Source organism: Lagenorhynchus albirostris, chromosome 6, assembly GCF_949774975.1.
Source record: "Lagenorhynchus albirostris chromosome 6, mLagAlb1.1, whole genome shotgun sequence".
Lineage (NCBI taxonomy): Eukaryota > Metazoa > Chordata > Mammalia > Artiodactyla > Delphinidae > Lagenorhynchus > Lagenorhynchus albirostris.
Genome location: NC_083100.1, coordinates 80470338 through 80497675, shown reverse-complemented (window position 1 = coordinate 80497675; position 27338 = coordinate 80470338). Strand labels below are relative to the sequence as shown.

Here is a 27338-nt window from a genome sequence, read left to right as displayed (position 1 = left end):
TTCCCGGACCGGGACACGAACCCGTGTCCCCTGCATTGGCAGGCGGACTCTCAACCACTGTGCCACCAGGGAAGCCCCAATATCTGCATTTAAACTAGATCCCCAGGAGATTCTAAGCCATCTCTAAGGGCTGTGTTTCCAATGCTGCGATTTCTTACACTTCTTAGAGTGATGTGAGTGCAGTGGGCAGCTAGGTTTTCCTTGTGCTGACTGCTGACAACGTTGGGTAGATAGAGCAGGTGAAGAGGTGGGAAGCACGGTATGTGGACACCCCGCAGTTGAGATAATTAGACTTGAGCAGCTGACTGCATGCCCAGGACTGGCTTGTTTGTCTAGAGAATAGAGTGAGAGCACGAGTAATTGAAATATACCATATTCCCTGAACTTCATTTCAGCCAGTACTTTCAGCCTCTTCCTGTAATACATCTTCTGCCATTGCTGCTAGCAAAGAGGTAAAGTGAATGGAATTACGTTTCAGCTCCTTTCTCTGCTCCTTTGCCAAGTGGAATTACTAACAAGGGATGACATAGCTTGAAAATGGGCAAAACAACAACAAAAGGCAGAGGGAGGAGTAAAAGAGGAAGAGAAGCAGAGGGCCTATACAATCCAAAAACATGACAACCAAGCTGTAACCTCTGAAAAATTAAGGTCTGACTGCAATTAATTTGAAAAGCACACACAGCCTAAAAGTCAAACTTTGTTAATTATGCTTGGAAATAGGAGTTTAGTGAGGCAGCTTAGATGTTACCCACAGTATATTTTTAAGCTGTATGCAGTCAAGCAGAAATATACTATTTCTTGAGCAATTGCAAGAGATCCTATAAACAGCTTTCAGTTCTATTTTATCTTCTATGTAACTTAGGGTTGTGGTTCCTGATGAATGATTTGTGTCATCTTCCTATACGGTTTTGATCGTATCATTCAGCAGCACTGTAGGAGGGCACTTATGTGGTTTAGCTCTGAAACCACCCATTAAGAGATGAATAAAAAGTCAACAACATTATCCACATCATTAGCTTATGTAATAAAAAGTGATTAAATACAGCTAGCTTTCAAACGCGTGTAAAATAGATCTCGTTGAAAGTATAAATTTTTATAATGTTTATGTTCTGCTTGGATTGAATTACCTTAAATAACAGAAAATAGCCATCCTACCTCACTGACAACCATCAACACTGAAGTCATTATTAGATTATGAAAATTTTACGAAAACTGTTGGACAATGCTGTGATTTACATTGCCAGTGTTGTTGCACAGCTCATTGGATAACCACTCACCCGGCCCCGCCCCGAAACTGACCAGTTACATCTTCAGCCAACAGGAGTTAGAGCATGAGCTTTTAGGCTGCTGGAGATGGGAGTGGGATGTATGAAAGAGGGAAAGATACACTTATTTTTTAAGAAATACATATGTTTTTGTGTTACTGAAAGATTTGGTGAGTCAGATGTGGATGTTTTCCCTCTGATTTCAGGCACTACCAGAAATGATGGGGAATTCCCCCACTTGTTTCCACATTCCTGGCCTTCTTTGGATGGAGGTTCTGGTGAGGGAGGACCCAGGGGACTATGGGTTTGAAACTACACCTCTCAAATACTCTCCAGGTGGCTGAGTCATGTCTTGTTACTGAAGCTACTTAGAAGGTCACCAAGTCTCAGTTCCCTAATCAGCATCAGGAACTCCTCTGAACATTCACAAGCCATGTTCAACAATAGTCAGCATTGGTCACACCTCCTCCCTCAAAGGTTGTGTCCAGATTTGGGTTTTGTAATGTCATCTATTTATGGTACATTGTCATGTGGAATTATATCAAATTTTTACAACCGACATTTTCCAGTCTTTATCCTTACTGATCTCTTAGCAGCATCTACACCATCCATCCTTGCTGATTACCCCCTTTCTCTTTGAAACATTCTGCTTCCTTGGTTTTCATGATAGAGGATTATCCTGGTGTTCCTTCTGTTTTTCTCACCAGACCTTCTCTCCTTCTCTTACAGGGGCTCAGTCTGCTCAATCTGAGCATGAAACGTTGATCGTGGTCTTCGGTCTGTAGTCTCAGACTGGTTCTGTTGTCTCAGACTGGTTCTGTTAGCTTCTTACTCTATTCTCTCTCCCTTATCAACCTCATTCACACCCTGCGTTCAATGACCGTTTACATGATAACGACTCCCAGGTTATCATCTTCAGCTCAGAGCTATCTATTGGGCAGCAGTCTTATGCATACAACTTTCTTCTCAATAGCTCTGCTTGGATTTTGATGAACACCACTTCTCCCCTCACAGTGGATTTCTCTTCTATCCCATTCAAAGGCACCACCATCTAACGAAAGTAAGCCAGAAAATAAGTCATATTCCTGGACACCTGTCTCTCCCTCACCAGAGACATTCAATCATCACCCACTTGTCATTTCATCTCTGAAACCTCTCTCAAGTCTCTCCACCTACACAATCGCCATCGTAGTCCAAGTTTTCATCTCCCACCAGGATTATTTTGATTGAACCCTCTCCAAACCATTCCTCACACTACAGCTGGAGTGATCTTTTAAAAATGCAAATCTAATCATGACTTTTCCTGTTTAAGACCTTCATTTTGTTCTTTAGCTTAAGGATCAAGCATCCTCAACCCCGCCCATGAGATTTATACAAACTCACCTCTGATGACACCCCCAGTCTCGTCTTTCCTGTCGTTTACCTCTGGGCTGTGCCACACTGGCCTTCTATTTCAGCTCTTCACATTGTTTCAGGCTCCTTCTTTCTTCAGGCCTTTTTCCAAATAGTTTTTCTTTCTGGAATTCTGTTCTCTCCCTTGCTGCTTTCCCATAGCATTTATCAAGATTTTATCTTGGACGTGATCACTTTTCTTCACTTTTTCACTCAGAGCATTCAACCACTCCCAGGGTTTTAGTAGTCATTTCTGTGTAGAGAATACCCAAATACACCTCTTTTAAAGCTGTGAATGAGCATTTACAATAATGGATATTTACACCTAAATGTTTTAACTTCACTATGTCCCAAACTCGTCTTCTCCCCAGATCTGCTCCCTTTCATGTCCTCTATATCCTGGTAATGGTATATTACCTGTCTTAAAGTCACTCAATTTTTAAAATAACATCTTTAGCGAGATATAATTCACACACCATAAAAGCTACCCTTTTAAAGCATGTAATTAAGTGGTTTTTAGTATATTCACAGAGTTGTGCAATCTTCACTTCTATCTAATTTTGCAACAATTTCATCACCCCCAAAAGAAACTCTAAACCGATTAATAGACTCTCCTCACCCTTCCCTCCTCCAGGCCCTGGAAACCATTAACTGACTTTCTGTCTCTATGGAATTATCTATTCTAGACACTTCAAATGAATAGAATCATACAATATGTAGCTTTTTGGCCTGGCTTCTTTCATTTAGCATATGTTTTCAAGGTTCATTCATGTCGTAGCATGGATTAATGCTTCATTCTTTTTTTACAGCTGATTAATATTCCATTATATAGATATACCATATTTCTTTATCCATTCATCAGGTGATGGATATTTGAATTGTTTCCACTTTAGGCTGTAATGAATGATGCTGCTGTAAACACTCCTGTACAGATTTTTGTGTGGACATGCTTTTCCAATTCTTTTGATTATTTTCCTAAGAGTGGAATCGCTGGGTCTTTCAAAACCTCTCCCTTCCCCGTTGCTCCTTATTATAGTTCTTCCTGCATCAAATTAATAAGATTAATAGCCAAAATAAAGTCCAATTCTATCACTTCAGTGGTCAAAAATCCCTCAGCGACTTCCTAATGCCCTCCATAGTGTGGTCCTTGCCTAATATTTTGGTCTGAATTCCAACTACTCTACTGTAAAGTTGACTTATTTGTAAAGTCTTTCCTGAACAATCCCGACCCCCCCACCCCAATTAAAACCATATGGACTCTACAAATCCTTTCCTAGGACTTCTATAAGCACATCCATTTGTACTTGGATATAAGTCCCAGAACAGCCAAGGGGAGAAGAAGGGGTGGGATGAACTGGGAGATTGGGACTGACGTAGATACACTACTATGTATAAAATAGATAACTAATGAGAACTTACTGTCTAGCACAGGGAACACTACTCAGTGCTCTGTGGTGACCTAAATGGGAAGGAAATCTAAAAAAGAGTGGATATACGTATATGTATGACTGATTCACTTTGCTGTATGGCAAGAAACTAACACAACATTGTAAAGCAACTATACTCTTCTAAAAATTAATTTTTAAAAAGTCCCAGAACACTGTGCAAGTGCTAGAACAATGCACATAGTAGATACTCAAGAAATGTGTATTGAATGAATAAAAAAAGTATTATGTATAAATATTTGTTTTCGTATCTCTTCCCCATGTGTTCATTGAATTTATTCAACACCACCTATCAGGCAGTAAACCTCATGAGGGAAAAGGACTATATTTCAAACATCCTTGAATCTTCAGCTGGTAACATGCTACTTGGCCTATACTGTTTTCAATAAATAATTGTTGAATGGCTGAATCAATCACTCAGTCAAAACCAAATTACTATTCTCCAGTCTGTGGACATGCTTTGAATTTCCCCACTGCTTTGTCTTGGAGGGCATAGTTTCTTCTGTCTGGAGCATCATCTCTCTCTTCTGAAAGACTCATGTCAAATAATACTTCATCTGTTATACCTCTTTCATCTCTTAGTCCAGTAAGAAATAATCTCACTACACCCTTATAGCACTTTATTTGTAACCATCTCATGGAAAATCCTATCCTGCCTTCCTCCCATTTCAGCTCATGGTACCATTAAACCAAAATCTGGAATAGCCTTTGATTCCTCTCCTTTCTTTAGCTACACATCAACCTATCAGCAAGTTCTACTGATTATGACTCCAAAGAAGAGCCTGAATTCCTCCATCTTTCTTTAGCACCTTGGCTATCACCCTTGTCCAAGTTGCCGTCATCTCTTCCCTCAATTCCTGCAACGACCCTGCAACTGGTCTCTTTACTTTCACTCTTGTGTCTCTACAAGACTGAATTTATATATTCATATTATTACATTTATGTTAAATTTAAGCATTTAAGAATATACATTGGCTTCCTCTTGAACTTAGATTAAATCCATAGTCCTATGCTTGGGTAGGATCCCTAGGCTGGACCCGATCCTCTCCAGGGTCCCGTGTCCTCCCTGTCTCTCCCTGGCTCCATCTGCCAGTGCCATCAGCCTGGAATACTGGGTGGGAGTTGTATTTTACTTCCCATTTTGCTAAAAACTGTGTAACTCGGGACGTGTCACTTGACTTCTGGGACTCAGTGAACTATCTCTAAAATGAAGGGAGTGGACTAGATGCTTGTAAAGGGTCCCTTTAATTTCATTATCTTCAGAGTTCCTGAAGTCACTTGTCTCTACAGCCAGGATGGGTTATTAGTAGGAATCATTTTTAATACTGCTAGACAACAAAAAATACATGTTTGTAATGCTCTAATACAGTTGTATGCTGTAACAATTTATTATGCTCAAACAAATATATCTTCTGAGACCTGAAAGATGAAAGTGAGTGCTTCATAAAGTATACAAGTGTCTGAATTATTTTTCTTTCTTTTTAATAAATGGGGATTTCAGACAGTCCCTTAACTGACTGCTGCTTGTTCATACATGCCGTGTTGATTTATTTTGTTGACATATTTCTTTACCAGAAAAAGTTTAAAGTTTTTTCTTTTATTAAACATTTTTTTTGTTGTTGGGAGGTGTGCTGTTTCCCTATTGTTGTTGTAACAAAGTACCACAAACCTGGTGGCTTAAAACAATACAAGTTTATTATATTTCTGGAGGATGGAATGGATGTCACCATTTAAGGTGGTGGTTTCTACACAGGGCCTATGGAACTCTGAAGTTCCTCTGCTAAGGAGGCTCTGTGCAGGATTACGAGGGGATAGAAGAAGCTCCAACACTCTCCCACTGCTCAACCAAGGCTTAATAGAAGAATTATATTTTATCTGTTTATGCTCCTATGTAAGTATGCAAATAAAAGTTTTCAAGGCTAAACTGATTACAAGCTGGAGGCAAAAGGAAGCTATAGGAGGATTTTGAGTAAGACAAAATCAGGTGCATTTTAGAAAAATCATTCTGAATCCAGACTAGAGTATTAGTCTCCAAGTTGGCTTGGTTGTTGCCAACTGGCACCAAACGCCTAGTCTCTTCGAAGGCTGTGAAATGGATTTCCCTTTAACTGCCTTCTCAGTAGTTATGCATTAGTTTCTGATGAGAGAAACTTGTGGAGATTTAACGGGCAAAGGTGAAGCACAAGCCATTATACTCGGCAGCTGCAGCGGTCATGGGGGTGGTCCCACAGAGTTTCCTGGGACCTTTGCAGGAGCTCCCATTTCCCAGTCCACTTTTGTTGGACTGTTGCTTCTCAGACTTCTGCAAACTCCAGCTTTTCTGCTTCAAGTTGAAGCGGTGACTTTCTCTAATCCCCGGACTACCCACCCTTGCAGGCCGACCTTCACTTCCTAGCTTCTCCCTCCTTCAGGTAAGTCGAAATTCTCATGTTAAACCCCTAGTCCTGTAATTGTTGTAGCGTCTCTTATCCTGACAGACCCAGACTGATACGTGATTATTCCTGTGTACCAAATAATCCATTGCATGGGGAAGATCATTTTAGAACTTCTATTTATATTTGTTGTAATCTTTCCTCATCATGCCATTTTATGACATCCATAAAGGGGAAAGAATAAGTAGACACCTTATAAATAAATCAATGTACGTGTATTGAGGTGTGTGCTCAATTTTTTCACTCATAGTGGTGTGAAGTCTTAAAAGTTTGAGAATATTGGGAAAGAAAATGGTCTTGGGAGAGAATGTTCAGTCAGGAGGCTATTTCAGTAGTCCAGAGAATTGATAAGGTTCTGAAGTGAGGCAGTGGCAGGGGCAGTCGTGATTTAAGTGGTATTTAGGATGTAAAATAAATAGGAAGCACTAACTAGTAGATCCCTAGTTACTAGTGAAAGAGGAAAAGAGAAGGACGCTTCAAAGATGACTTCTAGGTTTGCAGCTTAGGTCCTTCCTTTCACAAAGCAAGAGCTATTCGTTGGTTGGTTGGTTGGTTTGCTTTTCCTCTCACCCTGCTCAACAATTTAGAAACACATCCACCTACCAAAACCAAGTAGGATTCACCTCAGGAATGTGAAGAATGATGTACTAATAAGAAAACTGTCCCCAAAACATATCGCATAAAAGCTCTAAGAAAAAGCATGATTGTGGTAGATTCAGCTAACCATCCACCCAATTTTGTGTTTTCTATTCCACTGTATAGTGCTGTTACTAGGAAATGGTGCCCAGGTGGGACTATGTGACTAGTTCTTGCCAAAGGAATGTGGGTGGTGGCAATGTGTGCCACCTCTGGGCCAAAGCTGTTTAAGAAGCTGGCAGGCATCCTTCACAATTTCTTCCCCTTCCATCAGCATGATTTAGGCAATGGCAAGGCCCTAGGAGCTAACGCAGCCACAGATGGAAGGAATCTGTGTCCCTGAATTACCTTATGGAGGAGAGCCACCTGCCGTAGTGTTATATGACTGAGAAATAAGACTTCCTTTGTGTTATGCCCCAAAATGTGTATTAGCTCCATTTGTTATAGCAGCTTAGTCTACTTTAAATACTACAAGGATTATTATAGAAGCCCCAAAGCATGAAATAAGAATAAATAATAATTGCTGATACAAACCTTTAGAAACCAGATTAGTTACAAGCTTTCTTAATGTGGGGTGCATGTGTAGAATAAATTTGGTTGAAAAAAATATATTTTTATTTTCACTGAAATTTAGCATTTCTTTCCATTATGAATATAGGCAACAAATTGTTATCAGCAGCTCCCTTGACTTGGCACCAAGAGAAAACACAGATCTTTTCCTATCACATTATAGTTGTTGCAGATATCTCATAAAACTATTTATAGTTATCACTCATTCAAAATTACAGTATCTATTAGACCTGCTGCTAGATCTTATAATTTAAAGCATTAATAAAAAGCACATGTACTCTATCACAAGTTAAAAAGTATTTTGATAAATGTATTTCAAAATAATTGATTTTAATTTTTTGGCCGCTCTGTGCAGCTTGTGGGATCTTGGCTCCCTGACCGAGGATTGAACCCGGGTCCACGGCAGTAAAAGCGTCGAGTCCTAACCACTGGACTGCCAGGGAACTCCCAATCGATTTTTAACAATATATGTATTATATGTATTTAAAAACATTATCCTGGAGAGGAACCCATGGCATGAAAAAAGGGTAAGAATCCCTGAAATATATATCCTCAGTGTAGCAATGAATATCTAATTTAAAACAACAGGGCTGCTGCTTCCAAGTGTTATATTTCTAGTTTGAATACTACCTAAGATATGATAAAAAATATAGACAGAATTATAACATGTTAAGAAAAAAATCTCATAGTAATCTTAAGCATCAGAATATTATTATATAATGTAATAATATAAGGAATAAAACAAAGCTGTGCACGTTTGCATATGTGTGGACATACACATGTAAAGGTCTGTAATCTTTTTATTGAGGGCAACCAGAGCCATGTAGACCAGTTAGATTACTTTTAGGATGTTTCTTTCTGATTCATTCCTATGATCATTTTATAAATAGCAAAATTCGTGTTAAGGTATTTACAAAATCTTCATTAAACCGTACAAGCAGGTGCTTATATTGAATAATACATGACATATATGAGTAAAGATATTTCACTTTATTCATGAGTCATGCTGGGGATTGCAATATTGAGAATTTTAATTTCAGCTAAATTTTATTAGTCAGCCTAAAAATAGTGCTCTTTTTCTAAAACCAAAGCCTTCTTGAACTTTAAGTTTCCAAAGGCAGTAGAACATACTCTGAACCTCCTGCCATATAATCTTGTACCATCAAGTCTTCCCATTTATGACTTCTAAGTACCTAAAAATAATCACTTTTAAAAATCACTTTAAATCGTATTTAAATCACTTCCTCATAATCAAGAGCGCTTGCTTTCAGTAAACTATTCAATAGCTATTTCCAAAAGTGAGAAGCTTGACCAATGATTTTCACAAGATAATGCAGTGTAAAAAATTGGGACTTTCACATGAAAAAGACTTGAGTTTGGGTTCCTACTCCATTACTTAAAAACTTTGTGACCTTAAATATTTATTTTTTTCTGAGTTTCAATTTCCTCCTTGTGAATAGAAGATACCATCACTTATCCCATACTGTTTTTGTGCATATTAAATAAGATACTTATGTAAATTTCAACAGATTAATATCTGTGCAAAAAAAAAATTGTTAATTCTAATCCCTTACTGATTTGTGAATAGAATTATCACAATAGATGTGACCAAACAGTTTGACCTTTACAGTGACTTAACAAAATCTCTGCATAGGAAACTTTTTGCGCCAGGGTAGAACTTTTTAAAACTTGGCTCTGCAAAAATGCAGCATCTGTTACTATAAATATTGATACTTTAAACATCTCTATTTTTTTTCTCACAATGTGTGTATGTATGCATGTATCTTTCTAAATTTTGAGATGGAATTCTGTTGGATCCAGTGTTTGCATGTTGGGTTTTGAGGTACTGCCCCCCCAACTAAAGGAAAACCATTTAAAATGCCAGTAAAAAGTTTCTGGCAGATGTCTCTGGGCATGTAACAACAGATTAAATCTAAAGCAGTGGATTCCATGATTACCTAAGTTAACACACTATCTATGTATTAACAGCTAGTGGGAGTATTCCTTTTATTTGCTTTGGATGTTATGAATTGTTTGTGATGGTTTTATTTTTCCTTCTCCAGTTGTGGTTAGATTAAGTACTAGAGTGTTAAGCACACCTCCTTTTGAAGTGGTTTTATACGTTTAGGGAAATTCATTTTTGGGGTAATTTTTATTGTTTAGATGTTTACAAAATTTGTACACAGAGATCAGATAATAATAGCAGCTAAAAGTTACTGACCTCTTCCATAGGAACTGTTAACAAACAACTTGCATATGTCATTTCCCCTAAACCAGGCCATCTTCCCATTGGATGGGTGTTATCAGAGACAGAAAGTAACTTGTCCAAGGTTGGAAAACTTGTAAGTGGCAGAACTAAGATCCAAACTCAGGTGTCTTCCAAAGCCTGTCATTTAATAGCCACAATGCTATAAAGCTCTTTGATTTTCTAATGAGTGTCTAGATATCTGAACTCAATGATATTTCATGGCATGTTGTAACGCTGAGAATTTCAGAAGCCCAAAACAGGTTGGAACTTTTAAAATGAGCATGAAAATATTATAAGCCACTTGATTTCCTAGAAACAAATAGAAATGAATGTAATACATGATCAAATATCAAATTGTTAGAAAACATGAGAGAATAAAAGATAAGCAGAACATCACTCCTTAGAGCTCTGGTGAGGAAGTCTGTCAGCATTATTTCCAATGAGGCTGAAAATCTTTGTCTTGATCCCACTTCCAGCTGCATCCCCTCCCCTGGAAAGTCAGCAGGTTAAATTCTAATCTCAAATTCAGTAATGGAATGTTTTGAATATTCAAGTTAGTTGAGTAGAGTACACATAGCATTCAATACTGACTATTCTCTGAATTCTAGATTCCCACCTCCAAGTACCTGCTAGGTATTCCCATTTGGATATTCACCATTATTTCACCTTCAATGTGTCTAGATTTAACATGGCCAGCTATAACCCACAAACTAGTACTTATGAATGAAATCATCAGGACAGGTATTAGACTCTGGGGCCCAGTTGCTTGTGTTCCTGTCCTGGCTGTCACTCATTATTTGTGTGACTGAATACATCATCCAAGCTCTCTTTGCTTCAAGCTTCCCATCTGTGCAGTGAAAATAATAATATTTATTTCATGGGGTTGTTATGAAGATTAAATGAATTGTTACATGTGAAGCACTTAGACAAGTTCTGGGCACATAGTAAGCACCATGGAAAAGCTGGTGGTTACTACTATTCTTATTCTTCATCATACAGGTTGAAAACTAGTCTTTTGTTTGGATCGCTAGATGTGGGAAGGATGTGGAAGCAAGGCCAAGGGAGCAGTTAGCCACCAACTCCTTTTGGTTCTTCTTTTGGAATATTTATCCCATTTCAACAGCCACCATCTTAATTTAGGTCTTCTCCATCACAGTAGTAGTCTTCTTGCTGCCAGTTACTTCTCTCCTACAATTTATGCCCTATACTACCAGAAGATCTATCTTTTTATACATTGATTTAACAGAATTATTCTCTTACTTAAAAACTTTCAATGTTTAATGCTATAGCATATAGTGCAAATTCCTCATTCTGGGGCAGAAAATCCCTTCAATCCAGTTCCAACCTATTTTTCTAGCCTCATCTCTCTCCCTTGCATGTCAAGAAAGCTCTAGGCAAACCAGTCCATTCAGTGATATTCCTAGGGCCTGAATATCCTCTTCTCACTCTTCAAATCCTACCTGCACTCTTGGGTCAGCTCAAATTTTGTCTTCTCCAAAGACTCTAGACATGCCATAAGCTCTATGACTTGGAGCAGGCATAAAGGGCATCAGAATAAAAAGGCAAATTTTACTAATTCAGAGTGTACATATATGGGGGATGATGCAGTAAAAAGCAAAGAGAAGTTTGGGGTTTGAGAAATATTCAATGGACTATAAAATTTTAAAACTATTCAGTTATTTTCATATTTATATAATGATACAAGCAATGACTGAAATGAACAGCAAAGGGCTTGCTGTAACCTATTTTAATAAATGGATATTGTGCATAATTGAATGCTTGAAATCACTGTTCAAGATCAAATTAACAGCCCTCACCCCCTCCCTTGTCCATTCTGCTATAATGGGAGTTACACTCCTAAGAAATCTTGCATACTCAAAAAGAAAGAAAGAAAGAAAAAGTCAATGGAAAAAACAGGAGTTTCAGATTCATAACATTGTTGAGCAAGGAATTTCAACGATGAAAGTGCTTTCTTATAGCCATAGATGTATGTTTATAAAACGTAAACACTACTGAGAAAATTCAGTATTTTATTATATTAAAGGTATTGGACTTTCTCAACTAATTCTAGCACCATCGATAGTCAAAACTTTTTACCACGCCTAGCATCTCTGACATGACAAATGAAGCAGAACTGTTCAAACAAAACAGGAGGACCTTAACAGTTTCCTCTTTGAGAATGGGGCAGGTTCCTAATTAAGACTGCATTACAAATAGATGATCATGTAATGCAAATTGATATTATAAAAGCCCATACTGTACTTGAATATTTTTTTCATAGAAAAGAAAATATTAATTTGAGAACTACCTGGCCGAATTATCAGAAATTGCCAATTAGAGAAGTAGTTCCAAAGACTAAAGACCCAGGAAATCTGGATTCTAAGGTGACCTTGGTCAAAGATTCTAAAGACTTGAGTTTTCTCATCTAAAAATAAAAGGCAGGAGAGATGGTTTCAAATACCCCAAACACACCAATATTTCTATGCCTTTTTCTTTTCTTACCTATATGGCTATAAATTATTTATGTAAGGTTCTATTACTCACTTACCATGACCTTAAAGTTCAGTGAATGTGTCTATTCCCACATACCTTACCTTTCAAAGAACTACAATATAAATTCTTAATATTAAAATAATTATAAATTTTGCATTTTCTTTTATGATTCAAAAGACATTTTAGACTTTGAATGCCCTGTTCCAAAGACTGCATAGTAACATAAAAAAACCTCAATAGGTTCATTTTCTTACACTTATTTTTCACAGTATTTTATATTTTCAATGACTCTAAAATCATAGCACATTACTATACTTCCCAAACCTAATAGTTTACCCTTGTTAACTCTTTGCTTTCCTAATATTTCAGAGACACGGTCCCTATTACTGGAGACAGGAGGCATCAAATAATTGCTTACCAAATGGAAATTAATTTGAAATCCGAGCCCCTATCAGATCTTTTGGCTAAACCCAGAATCCCCTGACTACTGCAGGATTTCTTGGTTGCCTTGATGGTAAGGATAAATTGACCACCTCCCACTAGGTCTCATGCTGCACCTTTCTTTTCCTATTAGTAGCTAGGAGTCCTTCTCCCCATCTTTCTTTTCTGATTCAAGCCACTAGATTGCACTGTGACAAAATGATACTTTTATAAGAACTCACAATTTAAAAAATGAAAAAAAATCATGTTTATAACAATCAAACAATTTGACTTACTGCACTGGAGATTCTGTTTCTATTTTAAAGATAATCCATTATTTGGTTAGTTTCACAGACCAAATAATGGCATCTGGGTAATAGCATTAGGAAAAAAAAAAAAACACCAAGGCCAACAGATGAAGTGATTAGCAATGTACAGGAACCTCTCTTTCTAAACAGAATAGTTTAAATTTCAAACTGGCAGAAATGATAAGGTAGAATATTCTTCTTTACAATATCAGCAGCCCCAAATTCTACAAAACTAGAAATCCCAAATTTGAGGAATTCTAGGTAATTAGATGGTGACACCTATTGGCCAAATGTATCACTGCAAACCTATCATTTTAAACATCTATCAGCAGAGAGTTGAATAAATTTGGTGAAGTCCCAGGGATAAAATTAGGGGTTACTATCCATTTGAGATATTCACATTGTGGACACATTTTAACATAATATTTTCAATTAGATAAATGTACCTCACATATATTTTGCTCTTAGAAGTTGTTGTGTTCACAGGGTATGTGTGTGTGTGTATGTATGTATATAAAAGGACACTTATTATAACATTAGCTTACTCTGCACTATGAAATGGAGAGGCACAGTGGAAAGGCCAACAGCTAAAGGCAATCCTGGACATCCAACCGCTCCTTCTGCTGGCTGGAACCAAACCATCCAGTACCAACAATAGAGATCTACCATCAGAAATGACTGTAAAGTAATGAGATTGATTTTTACATATAACTTGTGAAATTTATTGATCTCAGTGCTTTTCAGTTATCCTTAATATTAATGATAATGTCAGAAAAGTGGCTATATTAAGCTTCTACGGAGTCTTTAACTTGCCACTGAAAATAAATCTAATTTTAAACTGAAAAATAGGAGTAATCACACAACTAGGGCACCTGCCGGCCACTGGTGGGGGACTCTGACACCCAAGGAGATGGGAGGAACCCCAAAGTGAACCAGTAGGATACAGGGGGACTGAGGAGGGAGGAGAAGTGGAGGCCAGCCAGTATTGGCGCCCCTGAGGCTGGGGAGATCAGGAGAGGCAGGTGGGAGGGACTCTCTGGGAAGAGCGGGAGAGGAGCAGAGGGCAATCGCCTGGCCCACTAGGGCCGGGGAGCCTGCTGAGCTCCCAAGCCAGTACCACCCCCCGCAAAGCCCCCTCCAGGTCACGTGGGTCCTTGGGGGCATAGGAAGGAGGCCGAGGCAAGAACAGGAGAGGCAGGTGGGAGGGCCCTCCAGGAGGAGGAGGAGAGGAGCAGAGGGCATTTGCTCCTCCCACTCAGGCCCCGGAGAGACTGCTGAGCTCCCAGGCGGATCCCCTGCTCCAAAGCCCCCTCCGGACCGTGTGGGTCCCTGGGGGCGTAGGAGGGAGGCTGGGGAGATCAGGAGAGACAGGTGAGAGGGGCCCTCCCAGACTGGAGGAGTAGGAGAGGAGAGGAGGGCATTTGCCCCATGCACTCAAGCCCAGGAAGCCTGCTGGGCTCCCAGGTGAGGTCCTCTGCCCTCTGAGACCAGGGGTGGGGGCACGCCTGGGCCCCTCTGTTCCTTGAACCTAAGCCTCATCCCTCCAAAGCGCCCAGGGCCTTTTCCAGCCTTGTGGGTCCTGAGCATAGGTCCCGGCCACCACCCAAACCTCACCCTTGCTTAGGCCCCCCTCTCCACAGCCAAGGCCTTTTACCCCCCCGCCCCCCTTTTTTTTTCTTTTTCCTCATCCTCTTTTTTACTATTGTGGTACTGATGTACATTCTGGTGGTTGATTCATCTATAGTTTTATTTTTATATTCTTTTTAACATATCTGTTAGTTTCCTAGTCTAATTTTATTTTTCACATTGTTATTGTTCACTCTTTTTTTTTTTTTTTTTTTGCCACCCCACAAGGCTTGCAGGATCTCGGTTCATGAGCTGGGGGTAGGGCTGAAGCTCCTGTGGTGGGAGCTCTGAGTCCAAACTGGACTAACAGAGAACCTCAGACTCCAAGGAATATTCATCAGAGTGAGGTCTCACAGAGGTCCTTATCTCAGCACCAAGTCCCAGCTCTACACAATAGCCTACAAACTCCAGTGTTAGAAGGCTCAGACCAAACAACCAGTAAGACAGGAACACAATCCCACTCATAAAAAAAAAAAAAAAAAGAAGAAAGAGATGGCAAAAAAAATATTTCACTGGGACCTCCCTGGTAGCGCAGTGCTTAAGAATCAGCCTGCCAGTGAAGGGGACACGGGTTCGATCTCTGGTCTGGGATGATGCCGCGGAGCAACTAAGCCCATGTGCCACAACTACTTAGCCTGTGCTCTAGAGCCCATGAGCCACAACTACTGAGCCCACGTGCCTAGAGTCCGTGCTCTAACAAGAGAAGCCACTGCAATGGGAAGCCTGCGCACCGCAGTGAAGAGCAGCCCCCGCTCACCGCAACTAGAGAAAGCCACGCGCAGCAACAAAGACCCAACGCAGCCAAAAATAAATAAATAAATAAACTAAAAAAAAATTTAAAAAATTAAAAAAAAAATTTCACAGATGAAGAGGCAAGGTAAAAACCTACAACACCAAATAAATGAAGAGGAAATAGGCAACCTACCTGAAAAAGAATTCAGTGTAATGATAGTAAAGATGATTGAGACTCTCGGAAACAGAATGGAGGCACAGATTGAGAAAATACAAGAAATGTTTAACAAAGATCTAGAAGAACTAAAGAACAAACAGAGATGAACAACACAATAATTGAAATGAAAAATACACTAGATGGAATCAATAACAGAATAACTGAAGCAGAAGAATGAAAAAGCGAACTGGAAGACAGAATGGTGCAAATACTGCCAAGAGGCAGAATAAAGAGAAAAGAATAAAAATAATTGAAGACAATCTCAGAGACCTCTGGGACAACACTAAATGCACCAACATTCAAATTATAGGAGTCCCAGAAGAAGAGAAAAAGAAAGGGTCTGAGAAAATATTTGAAGAGATTATAGTCAAAAACTTCCCTAACATGGGAAAGGAAATAGTCACCCAAGTCCAGGAAGTACAGAGAGTCCCATACAGGATAAAACCTAAGAAAAACACACCAAGACACATATTAATCAAACTAACAAAAATTAAATTCAGGGGGCTACCCTGGTGGTGCAGTGGTTGAGAGTCCGCCTGCCGATGCAGGGGACACGGGTTTGTGCCCCGGTCCGGGAAGATCCCACATACCGCAGAGCGGCTGGGCTCGTAAGCCATGGCCGCTGAGCCTGCGTGTCCGGAGCCTGTGCTCCGCAACGGAAGAGGCCACAACAGTGACAGGCCTGCGTACCACAAAAAAAAAAAAAAAAAAAAAAATTCAAAGAAAAAATACTAAAAGCAGCAAGGGAAAAACAAAAATAACATACAAAGGAATCCCTATAAGGTTATCAGCTGATTTTTCAGCAGAAACTCTGCAGGCCAGAAGGGAGTGCAGGATATACTTAAAGTGATGAAAGAGAAAAACCTATAACTAAGATTACTCTACCCATCAAGGATCTCATTCAGATTCGATGCAGAAGTCAAAAGCTTTTCAGACAAGCAAAAGCTAAAAGAATTCAGCACCACCAAACTAGCTTTACAACAAATGCTAAGGAAACTTCTCTAGGCAGGAAACACTAGAGAAGGAAAAGACACACAAAAACAAACCCAAAACAATTAAGAAAATGGTAATAGGAACATACAAATCGATAATTACCTTAAATGTGAATGGATTAAATGCTCCAACCAAAAGACACAGACTAGTTGAATGGATACAAAAACAAGACCCATATATATGCTGTCTACAAGAGACCCACTTCAGACCTAGGGACACATACAGACTGAGAGTGAAGCGATGGAAAAAGATATTCCAGGCAAATGGAAATCAAAAGAAAGCTGGAGTAGCAATACTCGTATCAGATAAAATCGACTTTAAATTAAAGACGGGTACAAGAGATAAGGAGGGACACTACATAATGATCAAAGGATCAATCCAAGAGGAAGACATAACAATTATAATTGTTTATGCACCCAACATTGGAGCACCTCAATACATAAGGCAAATGCTAATGACCATGAAAGGAGAAATCGACAGTAACACAATAATAGTAGGGGACTTTATAACCCCACTTACACCAATCGACAGATCATCCAAACAGAAAATAAATAAGGAAACACAAGCTTTAAATGACACAAAAGACCAGATAGATTTAATTGATATTTATAGAACATTCCACCCAAAAGAGGCAGAATGCAATTTCTCCTCAAGTGCACACGGAACATTCTCCAGTATAGATCACACCTTGGGTCACAAATTAAGCCTCAGAAAATTTAAGAAGATTGAAATCCTATGAAGCTTCTTTTCTGACCACACGCTATGAAATTGGAAATCAATTACAGGAAAAAAACTGTAAAAAACACAAACACTTGGAGGCTGAACAGTGCGCTAATAAATAACCAAGAGATCACTGAAGAAATCAAAGAAGAAATAAAAAATACATAGAAACAAATGACAATGAAAACACGACGACCCAAAACCTACGGGATGTAGCCAAAGCAGTTCTAAGAGGGAAGTTTAAGCAATTCAGTCTCATCTCAAGAAACAAGAAAAATCTCAAATAAATAATCTAACCCTATACTTAAAACAATAAGAGAAAGAAGAATAAAGAAAACCCAAAGTCAGTAGAAGGAAAGAAATCATAAAGATCAGAGCAGAAATAAATGAAATAGAAGTGATAAAAACAATAGCAAAGATCAATAAAACTAAAATCTGGTTCTTTGAGAAGATAAACAAAATTGATAAACCCTTAGCCAGACTCATCAAGAAAAAAAGGGAGAAGACTCAAATCAATAAAATTAGAAATGAAAAAGGAGAAATCACAACTGACACTGCAGAAATACAAAGGATTATAAGCGACTACTACAAACAACTATATGCCAATAAAATGGACAACCATGAAGAAATGGACAAATTCTAAGAAAGGTACAATTTTCCAGGACTGAACCAGGAAGAATTAGAAAATATAAACAGATCAATCACAAGCACTGAAAATGAAACTGTGATTAAAAATCTTCTAACAAAAGTCCAGGACCAGATGGCTTCACAGGCGAATTCTATCAAACATTTAGAGAAGAGCTAACACTGATTCTTCTCAAACTCTTCCAAAAAATTGCAGAGGGAGAAACACTACGAAATTCATTCTATGAAGCCACTGTTACCCTGATACCAAAACCAGAAAAAGATATCACAAAAAAAGAAAATTATAAACCAATATCACTGATGAACATAGATGCAAAAATCCTGAACAAAATACTAGCAAACAGAATCCAACAGCACATTAAAAGGATCATGCACCATGATCAAGTGGGATTTATCCCAGGAATGCAAGGATTCTTCAATATACGCAAATCAATCAATGTGATACACCACATCAACAAATTAAGGAATAAAATTTATGATAAAAACTCTCCAGAAAATGGGCATAGAGGGAATCTACCAATGGCATTCTTCACAGAATTAGAACAAAAAATTTTACAATTCATATGGAAACATAAAAGGCCCTGAATAGCCAAAGCCATCTTGAGAAAGAAAAACGGAGTTAGAGGAAACAGGCTCCTTGACTTCAAACTATACCACAAAGCTACAGTAATCAAGACAGTATTGTACTGGCACAAAAACAGGAATACAGATCAATGGTACAGAATAGAATGCCCAGAGATAAACCTCCACACACATGGGCACCTAATTTATGACAAAGGAGGCAAGAAAATACAATGGAGAAAAGACAGCCTCTTCAATAAGTGGTGCTGGGAAAACTGGACAGCTACGTGTAAAAGAATGAAATTACAACACTACCTGACACCATACACAAAAGTAAACTCCAGATGGATTAAAGACTTAAATGTAAGACCAGACACTATAAAACCCTTAGAGGGAAACATAGGAAAAACACTCTTTGACATAAACCACAGCAAGATCTTTTTTGACCCACCTCCTAGAGTAACGGAAACCAAAACAAAAATAAACTAATGGGACTTAATTAAACTTAAAAGCTTTTGCACAGCAAAGGAAACCATAAACGAGACAAAAAGATACCAAGACAAAAAGATAACCCTCAGAATGGGAGAAAATATTTGCAAATGAAACAACAAAGAATTAATCTCCAAAATACACAAACAGCTCATGGAGCTCAGTACCAAAAAAACAATCAAGTTAAAAAATGGGTGGAAGACCTAAATAGATATTTCACCAACGAAGACATACAGATGTCCAAGAGGCACATGAAAAGATGCTCAACATCACTAATCATTAGAGAAATGCAAATCAAAACTACAATGAGGTATCGCCTCACGACGGTCAGAATGGTGATTATCAAAAAATCTAGAAACAGTAAATGCTGGAAAAGGTGTGGTGAAAAGGGAACCCTCCTGCATTGTTGGTAGGAATGTTAAGTTGATACAACCAGCATGGAAAACAGTATGGAGGTTCCTTAAAATACTAAAAATAGAACTACCATATGACCCAGCAATCCCACTACTGAGCATATATCCTGAGAAAACCATAACTCAAAGAGAGACATGTACCACAATGTTCACTGCAGCATTATTTACAATAGCCAGGACATGGAACCAACCTAAACGTCCATTGACAGATGAATAGATAAAGAAGGTGTGGCACATATATACAATGGAATATTACTCAGCCATAAAAAGAAATGAAATTGAGTTATTTGTAGTGAGGAGGATGGACCTAGAGTCTGTCATATAAAGTGAGGTAAGTCAGAAAGAGAAAAACAAACACCATATGCTAACATATATATATGAATTCTAAAATAATAATTAAAAAAGGTACTGATGAACCTAGTTGCCGGGCAGGAATAAAGAAGTAGACATAGAGAATGGACTTGAGGACATGGGGTGGGAGGGGGAAGCTGGGGTGAAGTGAGAATAGCATTGACATATATATATACTATAGAATGTAAAATAGTTGGCTGATTGGAAGCAGCAGCATAGCACAGGGAGATCGGCTTGGTGGTTTGCGATGACCTAGAGGGGTGGGATAGGGAGGATGGGAGGGAGGCTCAAGAAGGAGGGGATATGCGGACATGTGTATGCATATGGCTGATTCACTTTGTTGTGCAACAGAAACTAACAGCATTGTGAGGCAATTATACTCCAATAAATATCTATTTAAAAAAACCAAAAAAACCCAAAAAACAGAAAAACAAAACAAATAAAAATAGGAGTAATTTGAGAAGCAGGCCAGGAGTTCTAATAGTATATTGCATCTTTTTTACTTTATTGCCAGTCTAATTTGCTTGGAGGAACTTGTATTAACTGTTATAAACAAAACTTCCAAAACAAAATCCATAAAGCTTTCCATAGTATCAATTATAATATTAGTTCTATCTCCATAGTAGATTCCTTGACCAACTCTTAGGTTTTTCCCAGTATGCTAAAATGATTTTTGCCACCTGGAGACATAATTGTCTTGAATCAATGTAGAGCTTTGGGCTTATTTGCATAAAAGTACACTGTGTGTTGATCTACATTTGATTCTAAGGGAACTATAAATAGCAATCTAAAAGCCAAGCGCTCATCCATTTGAGATTAACTGCCTCTTCCAGGTCACTAATTCATACCCCAGTGTCCCAGGAAAGTTAATTTATTTCCCATGAGTGACCGCTTGACTCTGCAAAGGTATTTTAATGCACACAGCTTAATACAAGACAAATCTTATTACTATAACTTACTTACACGCAATAAACATAGTTTCCCCTTCTCTTTCCCAGCTTGTTTACTCAGTGTCAGAACTAAGTCTTCCTTTTGACCCTACTGGTGATTTAACTCAGTTTGAAGTTTTCCAAATCCAGTAATTTACAGTTAAGATTGTGCGACATTAGAGATGGAATTCATATTATTTAAAATAACTTTAAATGTAAATGAAGTCTCATGCTCTGTAAGCAAATTACAAATGGATCTCAATCCTTCTGTTACCCAACAGGACTGTGGAGAATAAAATTCTTCCAGAAAATATTGTTGATTTGAATGTTAAGGATCTATTTTAGTCACAGTTTTAAAATGAATAAGAGAAATAAGTAGCAATCAATGAAGAGTACTGTTAACGTTCTAAGGTAAAAAACTGAAATTAAAAAATGATGACCAGTCATGGAGGTTTAACCCTGAAAGTGCTAATTTTTCAGGGTGCTCAAAGCTTGTACCCTTTTCAACTTTAGTAGGTATTTGTATGTTTAAAAAATTTAGTTTGTAATTCTATTAAAGTCCCTCTACTATCTCACCATTAAAAGTAACTATTGTTTGACAGCAATGTTGTCATTCACATAGAGTAAAACTAGAGGATACTCAGATAAATGTGAATTTCAGAAAAAAAGCAAGTAACTTTTTAGTATAAATATGTACCATGCAATATTGGGGAGGTGGGCAGTATATTCATTAAATACACTTCCAATTGCACGGAAATTGTAAAACAGATTGAGTTAATCTGAAACTAATTGGAGGATCTCTCGATACAAGGTTTTTCAATGAAAATGGACACAAAGTTCCAGTTTGACCCCATCAAATCTGCATTACTGTTCTGAGCCTTCATTAAATTAGTCAGCATCTATTTTACAACATCTATTACAGAACATCTGTGTGCAACGCACTGTGCGGAAGCATTCTTCCAGTAACAAAACTGGACCTTTGGCGGGCACTTTTTCATGAAGTTTGTGACAAGGATGGCATTTTACTATTCAGAAACTATTGAAAATTCAATTTACAGCAGAATGGCCTAGACTATGAGTACAAAACAGTGTTTAAAAAGCTTAATACCTATTTTTGTAACATTAAATTGCTGTTCATTTTAAATATAGGAATATTGCTCCTTTAGACTAGAATGTGTTAGAAGTTGTAACTTAAATATAATCTTACACAAAACAGAATTAGCGATTAGAGCCTCTATTTTTACATAGGACAATAAAATCAAAGCAGAATATAGCATTGCAACTTTATCTGTTTAGTCTGTTTTACTTTTAAGGAAGCAAATTTAATGACTATGGCATTTCATGTAAATATACTATAGTAAAATTGTAAATATGACAGAAATTAAACATTTCATGAAATAATCAAATATGATGAAACAACTGTTAGATCAATTAATAATTAGAGAAAATCTACAAGGATGACTCAGTGTTAGGAACTCCTAAAAGAGAATGATTAACTATCCAAGGATTAAGATGTTCTTGGAAAACTCTCTAAGCTCTTTGCAAAATTGATCATGTTATAAAAAATATAAAGTGTCTAATACAATAGTATAAGAAAGGTTAAATGGTTGAAAATGTGATTCTTTGTTTAATCTAGAAATTAATGTACAGTTGAAATTATACCTAAATATTTAAAAAGAAACCCCATAATTTTGTTTCAACATTTCTCAGGGTTAACTATAAATTTTAATTCCTTTCTTTAAAAGTGGATTCAATTTTCAGGGTCTTTTTATGGTACCACTTTGAATAGGTTTTACCAGTACTTTATGAGTGGATTTGGTTGTATTTTTAAAAACTTTTTATTTAAGTATAGTACGCATACAAAAAAGTGCACGTAACTGTACAACTCAAGTTTGTACAATTAAATTACCCATGCAGTCAGCACCCAAATTAAAAACACAAAGAATATTACCAACCCCCACAACAGAAGTCCCCTGTTTCTTCCTTCCTGTCACTACCCTTCCCCTCACCCTGACTTCTAGCAGCAGTTTTGCTTTTGTACTTCATATTACTGGGATTATACAGTATATACTCTTTGGCGTCTGGCTTCTTTCACACATTATTAGTGTCATCACTTTGTTGCAAGTAGTCATAAAACATTCATTTTCATTATTGTATAGCATTTCACTATGTGAATATGCCACAATTAATATATCCATTCCAGTGCTGTTGGGCATTTGAGCAGTATCCTATGTATAGTGCTGGTATAGACTTTAGTGAGTGCATGACTTTGGGGGAACAGACGTGTGCATTTCTGTTGGATCTATATCTCAGAGTGGAATTGCTAGGTCCTAGGTGTAGGGTATGTTAAGCTTTAGAACTACCAAACAGTTTTTTCAAGTGTTCATACTATTACATTTTCCATCAATAATAGTTGTAGTTGCTCTACATCTCTACCACTTGGTATCTTCCTTTTCATTTTAGCCATTCTGGGGACATGTAGTGGTGTGGTATTGTGGGTTTAATTTGCATTTCTGATGATTAATGAAGCAGAGCACCTTTTCATGTTTATTCATCATTCGGATAGCTTTTTTTGTGAACATTTAAGTCTTTTATTTTTCTGTTGGTTTATTGCTGACTGATTTCAGGAGTTCTTTATATATATTTTGGAAACAAGTCCTTTGTTGGATATAAATCTGGATTGTTGGATATATATATCTCTTCAATTCTATTGGTTGCCTTCTCCTTCATAATGTCTTTTGATGAATTAAAAAGTTCTTAATTCTAATATTCTATAATCAATTTTCTCCCCTTGTATGGTTAGTGTTGTGTCCTGTTTTAAAAAAATCCTTGCCTACTCCAAGGTGACATATTTTTTCCCCCTAAAAGTTTCATTTAATCTTGCAGATTTGCAACACATTTGGAAGTAATTTTTGTGTATGGTGTAACATAAAAGCAAAAATACATTCTTTTCCTATGTGGCTATCCAATTGACCCAGCAATATTAATTGAAAAGATCACTTTTCTTACTGCACTGCAGTGTTACCTTTGTCATAAATCAAGTGACCACTCGTGCAGGTCTGTTTCTTGGACTTCTTTTTCTCTTCATTGGTCAGTTTGTCTATCCTTGTGTCAATATCACTTTGTCTTAATGACGATAGCTTTATAGTAGCAAGATGGTTTTAAGTGATTATAACTTCCAATAATATGACTGGGAGGCAAATGCTCAAAGCCTGAATTTGAATCTTCTGGATAATGAAGTTATAGCTTACATACATCCTGTTGACACAAAGAAGGGAGGGCAAAGAAAACTTATGAAACAGTTGAAAACATCCTGGGTAGTAAAGAGATGAGAATAAAGATTATTACTGAGTGTACTGCAATGCTTATTAGGGAACTGGATGCCTACTTTCCAGGTACAGGAGGAAAAAAGACAATAAAAAATACAAAAGAATTATGTACAAGTAGTAAGTGCAAAATGGTGTGGTGTAAACCAAGTGCTATACAAATGAAAGGAAAAGAAAGATCAGTGAGGGATGGAGTAGTTAGGAAAGGCTTCATAGAGAAAGAACCCTTGAATTTATTTGAGCCTGATTAGGTCACTCTTAATGCAGAACATTAGAGATTTCATTTTTGTTTCCTGTATCTCCTTAGTGCATTAAATCAGTTATCATATCCTGCCCTTATTTCTTTAGATGCCTCTTTAACCTCTGAGTTTCAAAACCAACTAATGGTTTTAATCCTGACTGTACATCTGAATCATCTGGGAAACTTTTAAAAAATAATGATGCCCAAGGCTCTTCACACTAATAAAACAATCTGTGAGAGTGGAGGCCAAATTATCAATGTGTTTCAATGCACTCCCACTTGATTCAAATGTACAGCTGAAGTTGAGGACTGCTGAGTTAGAAGGTATATTCAATCAGTGGTTTTCAACTGGTGATATGATACTGTCAGATAACATACAGGACACTTGGTTAAATTTTTTCAGATAAACATTTGGCTTCCCAGGGGAAATTTGGCAATTTTTGGAGATATTTTTTTGTCATGACCAGGGGTTGCTGCATCTGGAGGATGGAGGCCAAGGATGCTGCTCAACATCCTATAATGTACATGACATCCTCGAGAAAAAAGAATTATCTAGTTCAAAATGTCAACAGCACTGAGGTAGATAAATTCTGCTTTGGAGCAACAAGAGAACCAATCATAAGAAGAAGAAATAGAGTTGGAACTAAAAGCAGAATTTTGTTCAAATGTAAGGATTATACTCATGTTACAAGTGACAGAAGCCCAAGAAAGAAATGAGTTTTATTTACTTATTTATAATGAGGGCAATTTCTTCCTTTCTTCCCTCTTTTCTTTCCTTCTTTATGGCTGTGTTGGGTCTTTGTTGCTGTGCACGGGCTTTCTCTAGTTTCAGTGAGCGGGGGCTACTCTTCATCATGGTGCGCAGGTTTCTCACTGCGGTGTCTTCTTGTTGTGCAGCAGGGGCTCTAGGCGCGCCGCTTTAATAGTTGCGGTGCGTGGGCTCAGCAGTTGCGGTGCACGGGCTCAGTAGCTGTGGCTCACAGGCTTAGTTGATCCGTGGCACATGGGACCTTCCTGGACCAGGGATTGAACCCGTGTCCCCTGCGCTGGCAGGCAAATTCTTAACCACTGCGCCACCAGGGAAGTTGAAGAAATTAGTTTTAATCTTGAAGTCAGAGAATTACTGTGTGAAGTGTAGGATCTATAACTGAATTTTTAGATACGTTTCAGTAAAATTTCAAAGAAATTCAGAGCATGTAGAGTTCAGTGGAATGAACTCAGAAGTTTATTTATGAAATGTGGCAGCACTATTAATCTGAAACTTAAATTCTGCAACTCTGATATTTTTAAGCACTTTATAAACTTGTTGATAATGACTATGCACTGGGTCTTAATACTAGCTGTGTGACCTGATGTATGTTCTTGTTTCCCATTTTGTCTATTGTAAAAAGAGGGAGGTGGGTCAGATGATCTGAAAGACCCCTTCTAGCATTTATCTTCTATACAATAATTCCTAAGTTCTTGTCAAAATACAAATTTTACAACAAAAAGGTGTTTTTCAATGATAGGTCTAAAATTAATTTCAATGGCTCAGGCTTACTTTAAAAGGTAGCAAATTTATGTTTAAGATAATTTTACCAATTCTTTCTTAATGGGGTCCTAATCAAATGAATATGATGAAACTGATAACTGCAATGTTTTCTTACTGCAGTACATAATAGTTAACTATTTTCTACTACTATTAGTAAGCATCCCTTGGATTATATATCCCAAACCTAAATCTGGCCATTCCTACTTTTCAAGGAAAAAAAAATTTAACTGGCACTTTTTGTTTCTGCAAATCCTGTTAGAAAGCGAGATGATAAAAGGAGTCCCAACATTGTGTAGCCTACCCCTCACATAATATAGTATGTAACCATAGCCACCTATAAGGACGAAGTATCCTTTTCAACCAGTAGATGGCACTTCAGAATTGTTAAAGCAAATGGTGAAATTTCAAGGAACATGGCTCAAAGAATGGTGCAAAGTAGGAAAGGCCTGAATAAGCAATATGCATACAAGAAACAAGTGGACCACATAATTCTTTTTTTGTGGGAACTGTCCTTTGCATTGTAGGATGTTTAGTAGCATCTCTGGCCTGTAACTACTAGATGCCTATAGCACTCTCCCACCCCAAATTGTAACAATCAAAAAATATCTCCACATTGCTACATTTCCTCTGAGGGGCAAAATTGTCCCAATTCACTGAGAAGGCAAATGCTATGCAAACAGGTGATCTATAATTATGCACAGTAAGGGTTAATCTCACATTGCTGAGTGAAAGAAGCCAGAGTGAACCTAGTATATATGATTTCATATATGTAAAGCATCAAAACACACAAAATCAACTTATACTGTAGGAATTCAGGATAGTGGTTGTTTGTGGGAGGGGCAAGTAAGGGGAGGAAGTGCCTGAAAGGGAGTCGGATGAGCCTCTGAGGTACCAGTAATGTTCTGTCTTGATCTGGGTGCTCCTTACATAGATGAAAATTTATCGAGCATATATACTCCAAAACAATTTTTTTCAAAATGTTTTGGGGGCTTCCCTGGTGGCACAGTGGTTGAGAGTCCGCCTGCCGATGCAGGGGACACGGGTTCGTGCCCCAGTCCGGAAAGATCCCACATGCCGTGGAGCGGCTGGGCCCGTGAGCCATGGCCGCTGAGCCTGCGCGTCCGGAGCCTGTGCTCCGCAACGGGAGAGGCCACAACAGTGAGAGCCCCGCGTACCACCAAAAAAAAAAAAAAATGTTTTGGAAGTCAAGACTTCATCTTTTTCATAATGAATGAAAACACTGTAGCTCTTATTCTTTGAATCATAAGCAACACTCATTATCAAACTATCGATACATGTTAAACAAACAGTATTAAATGAAGTTGTAAACTAAATTAAAAAGCTGGTCATCTCCA

At 37.9% G+C, this 27338-nt stretch overlaps 1 long non-coding RNA gene across 1 annotated transcript; it reads right to left on the bottom strand.

Moving 5' to 3' along the window:
• Positions 1-2068: 2068 nt before the first annotated feature.
• On the bottom strand, positions 2069-26410 carry LOC132521835 (uncharacterized). The gene is made up of 3 exons (XR_009540969.1): positions 23911-26410; positions 2649-2910; positions 2069-2316 (listed from the first exon to the last, which is right to left on the bottom strand). It is a non-coding gene; the product is annotated as an uncharacterized LOC132521835 (long non-coding RNA).
• Positions 26411-27338: the final 928 nt, after the last annotated feature.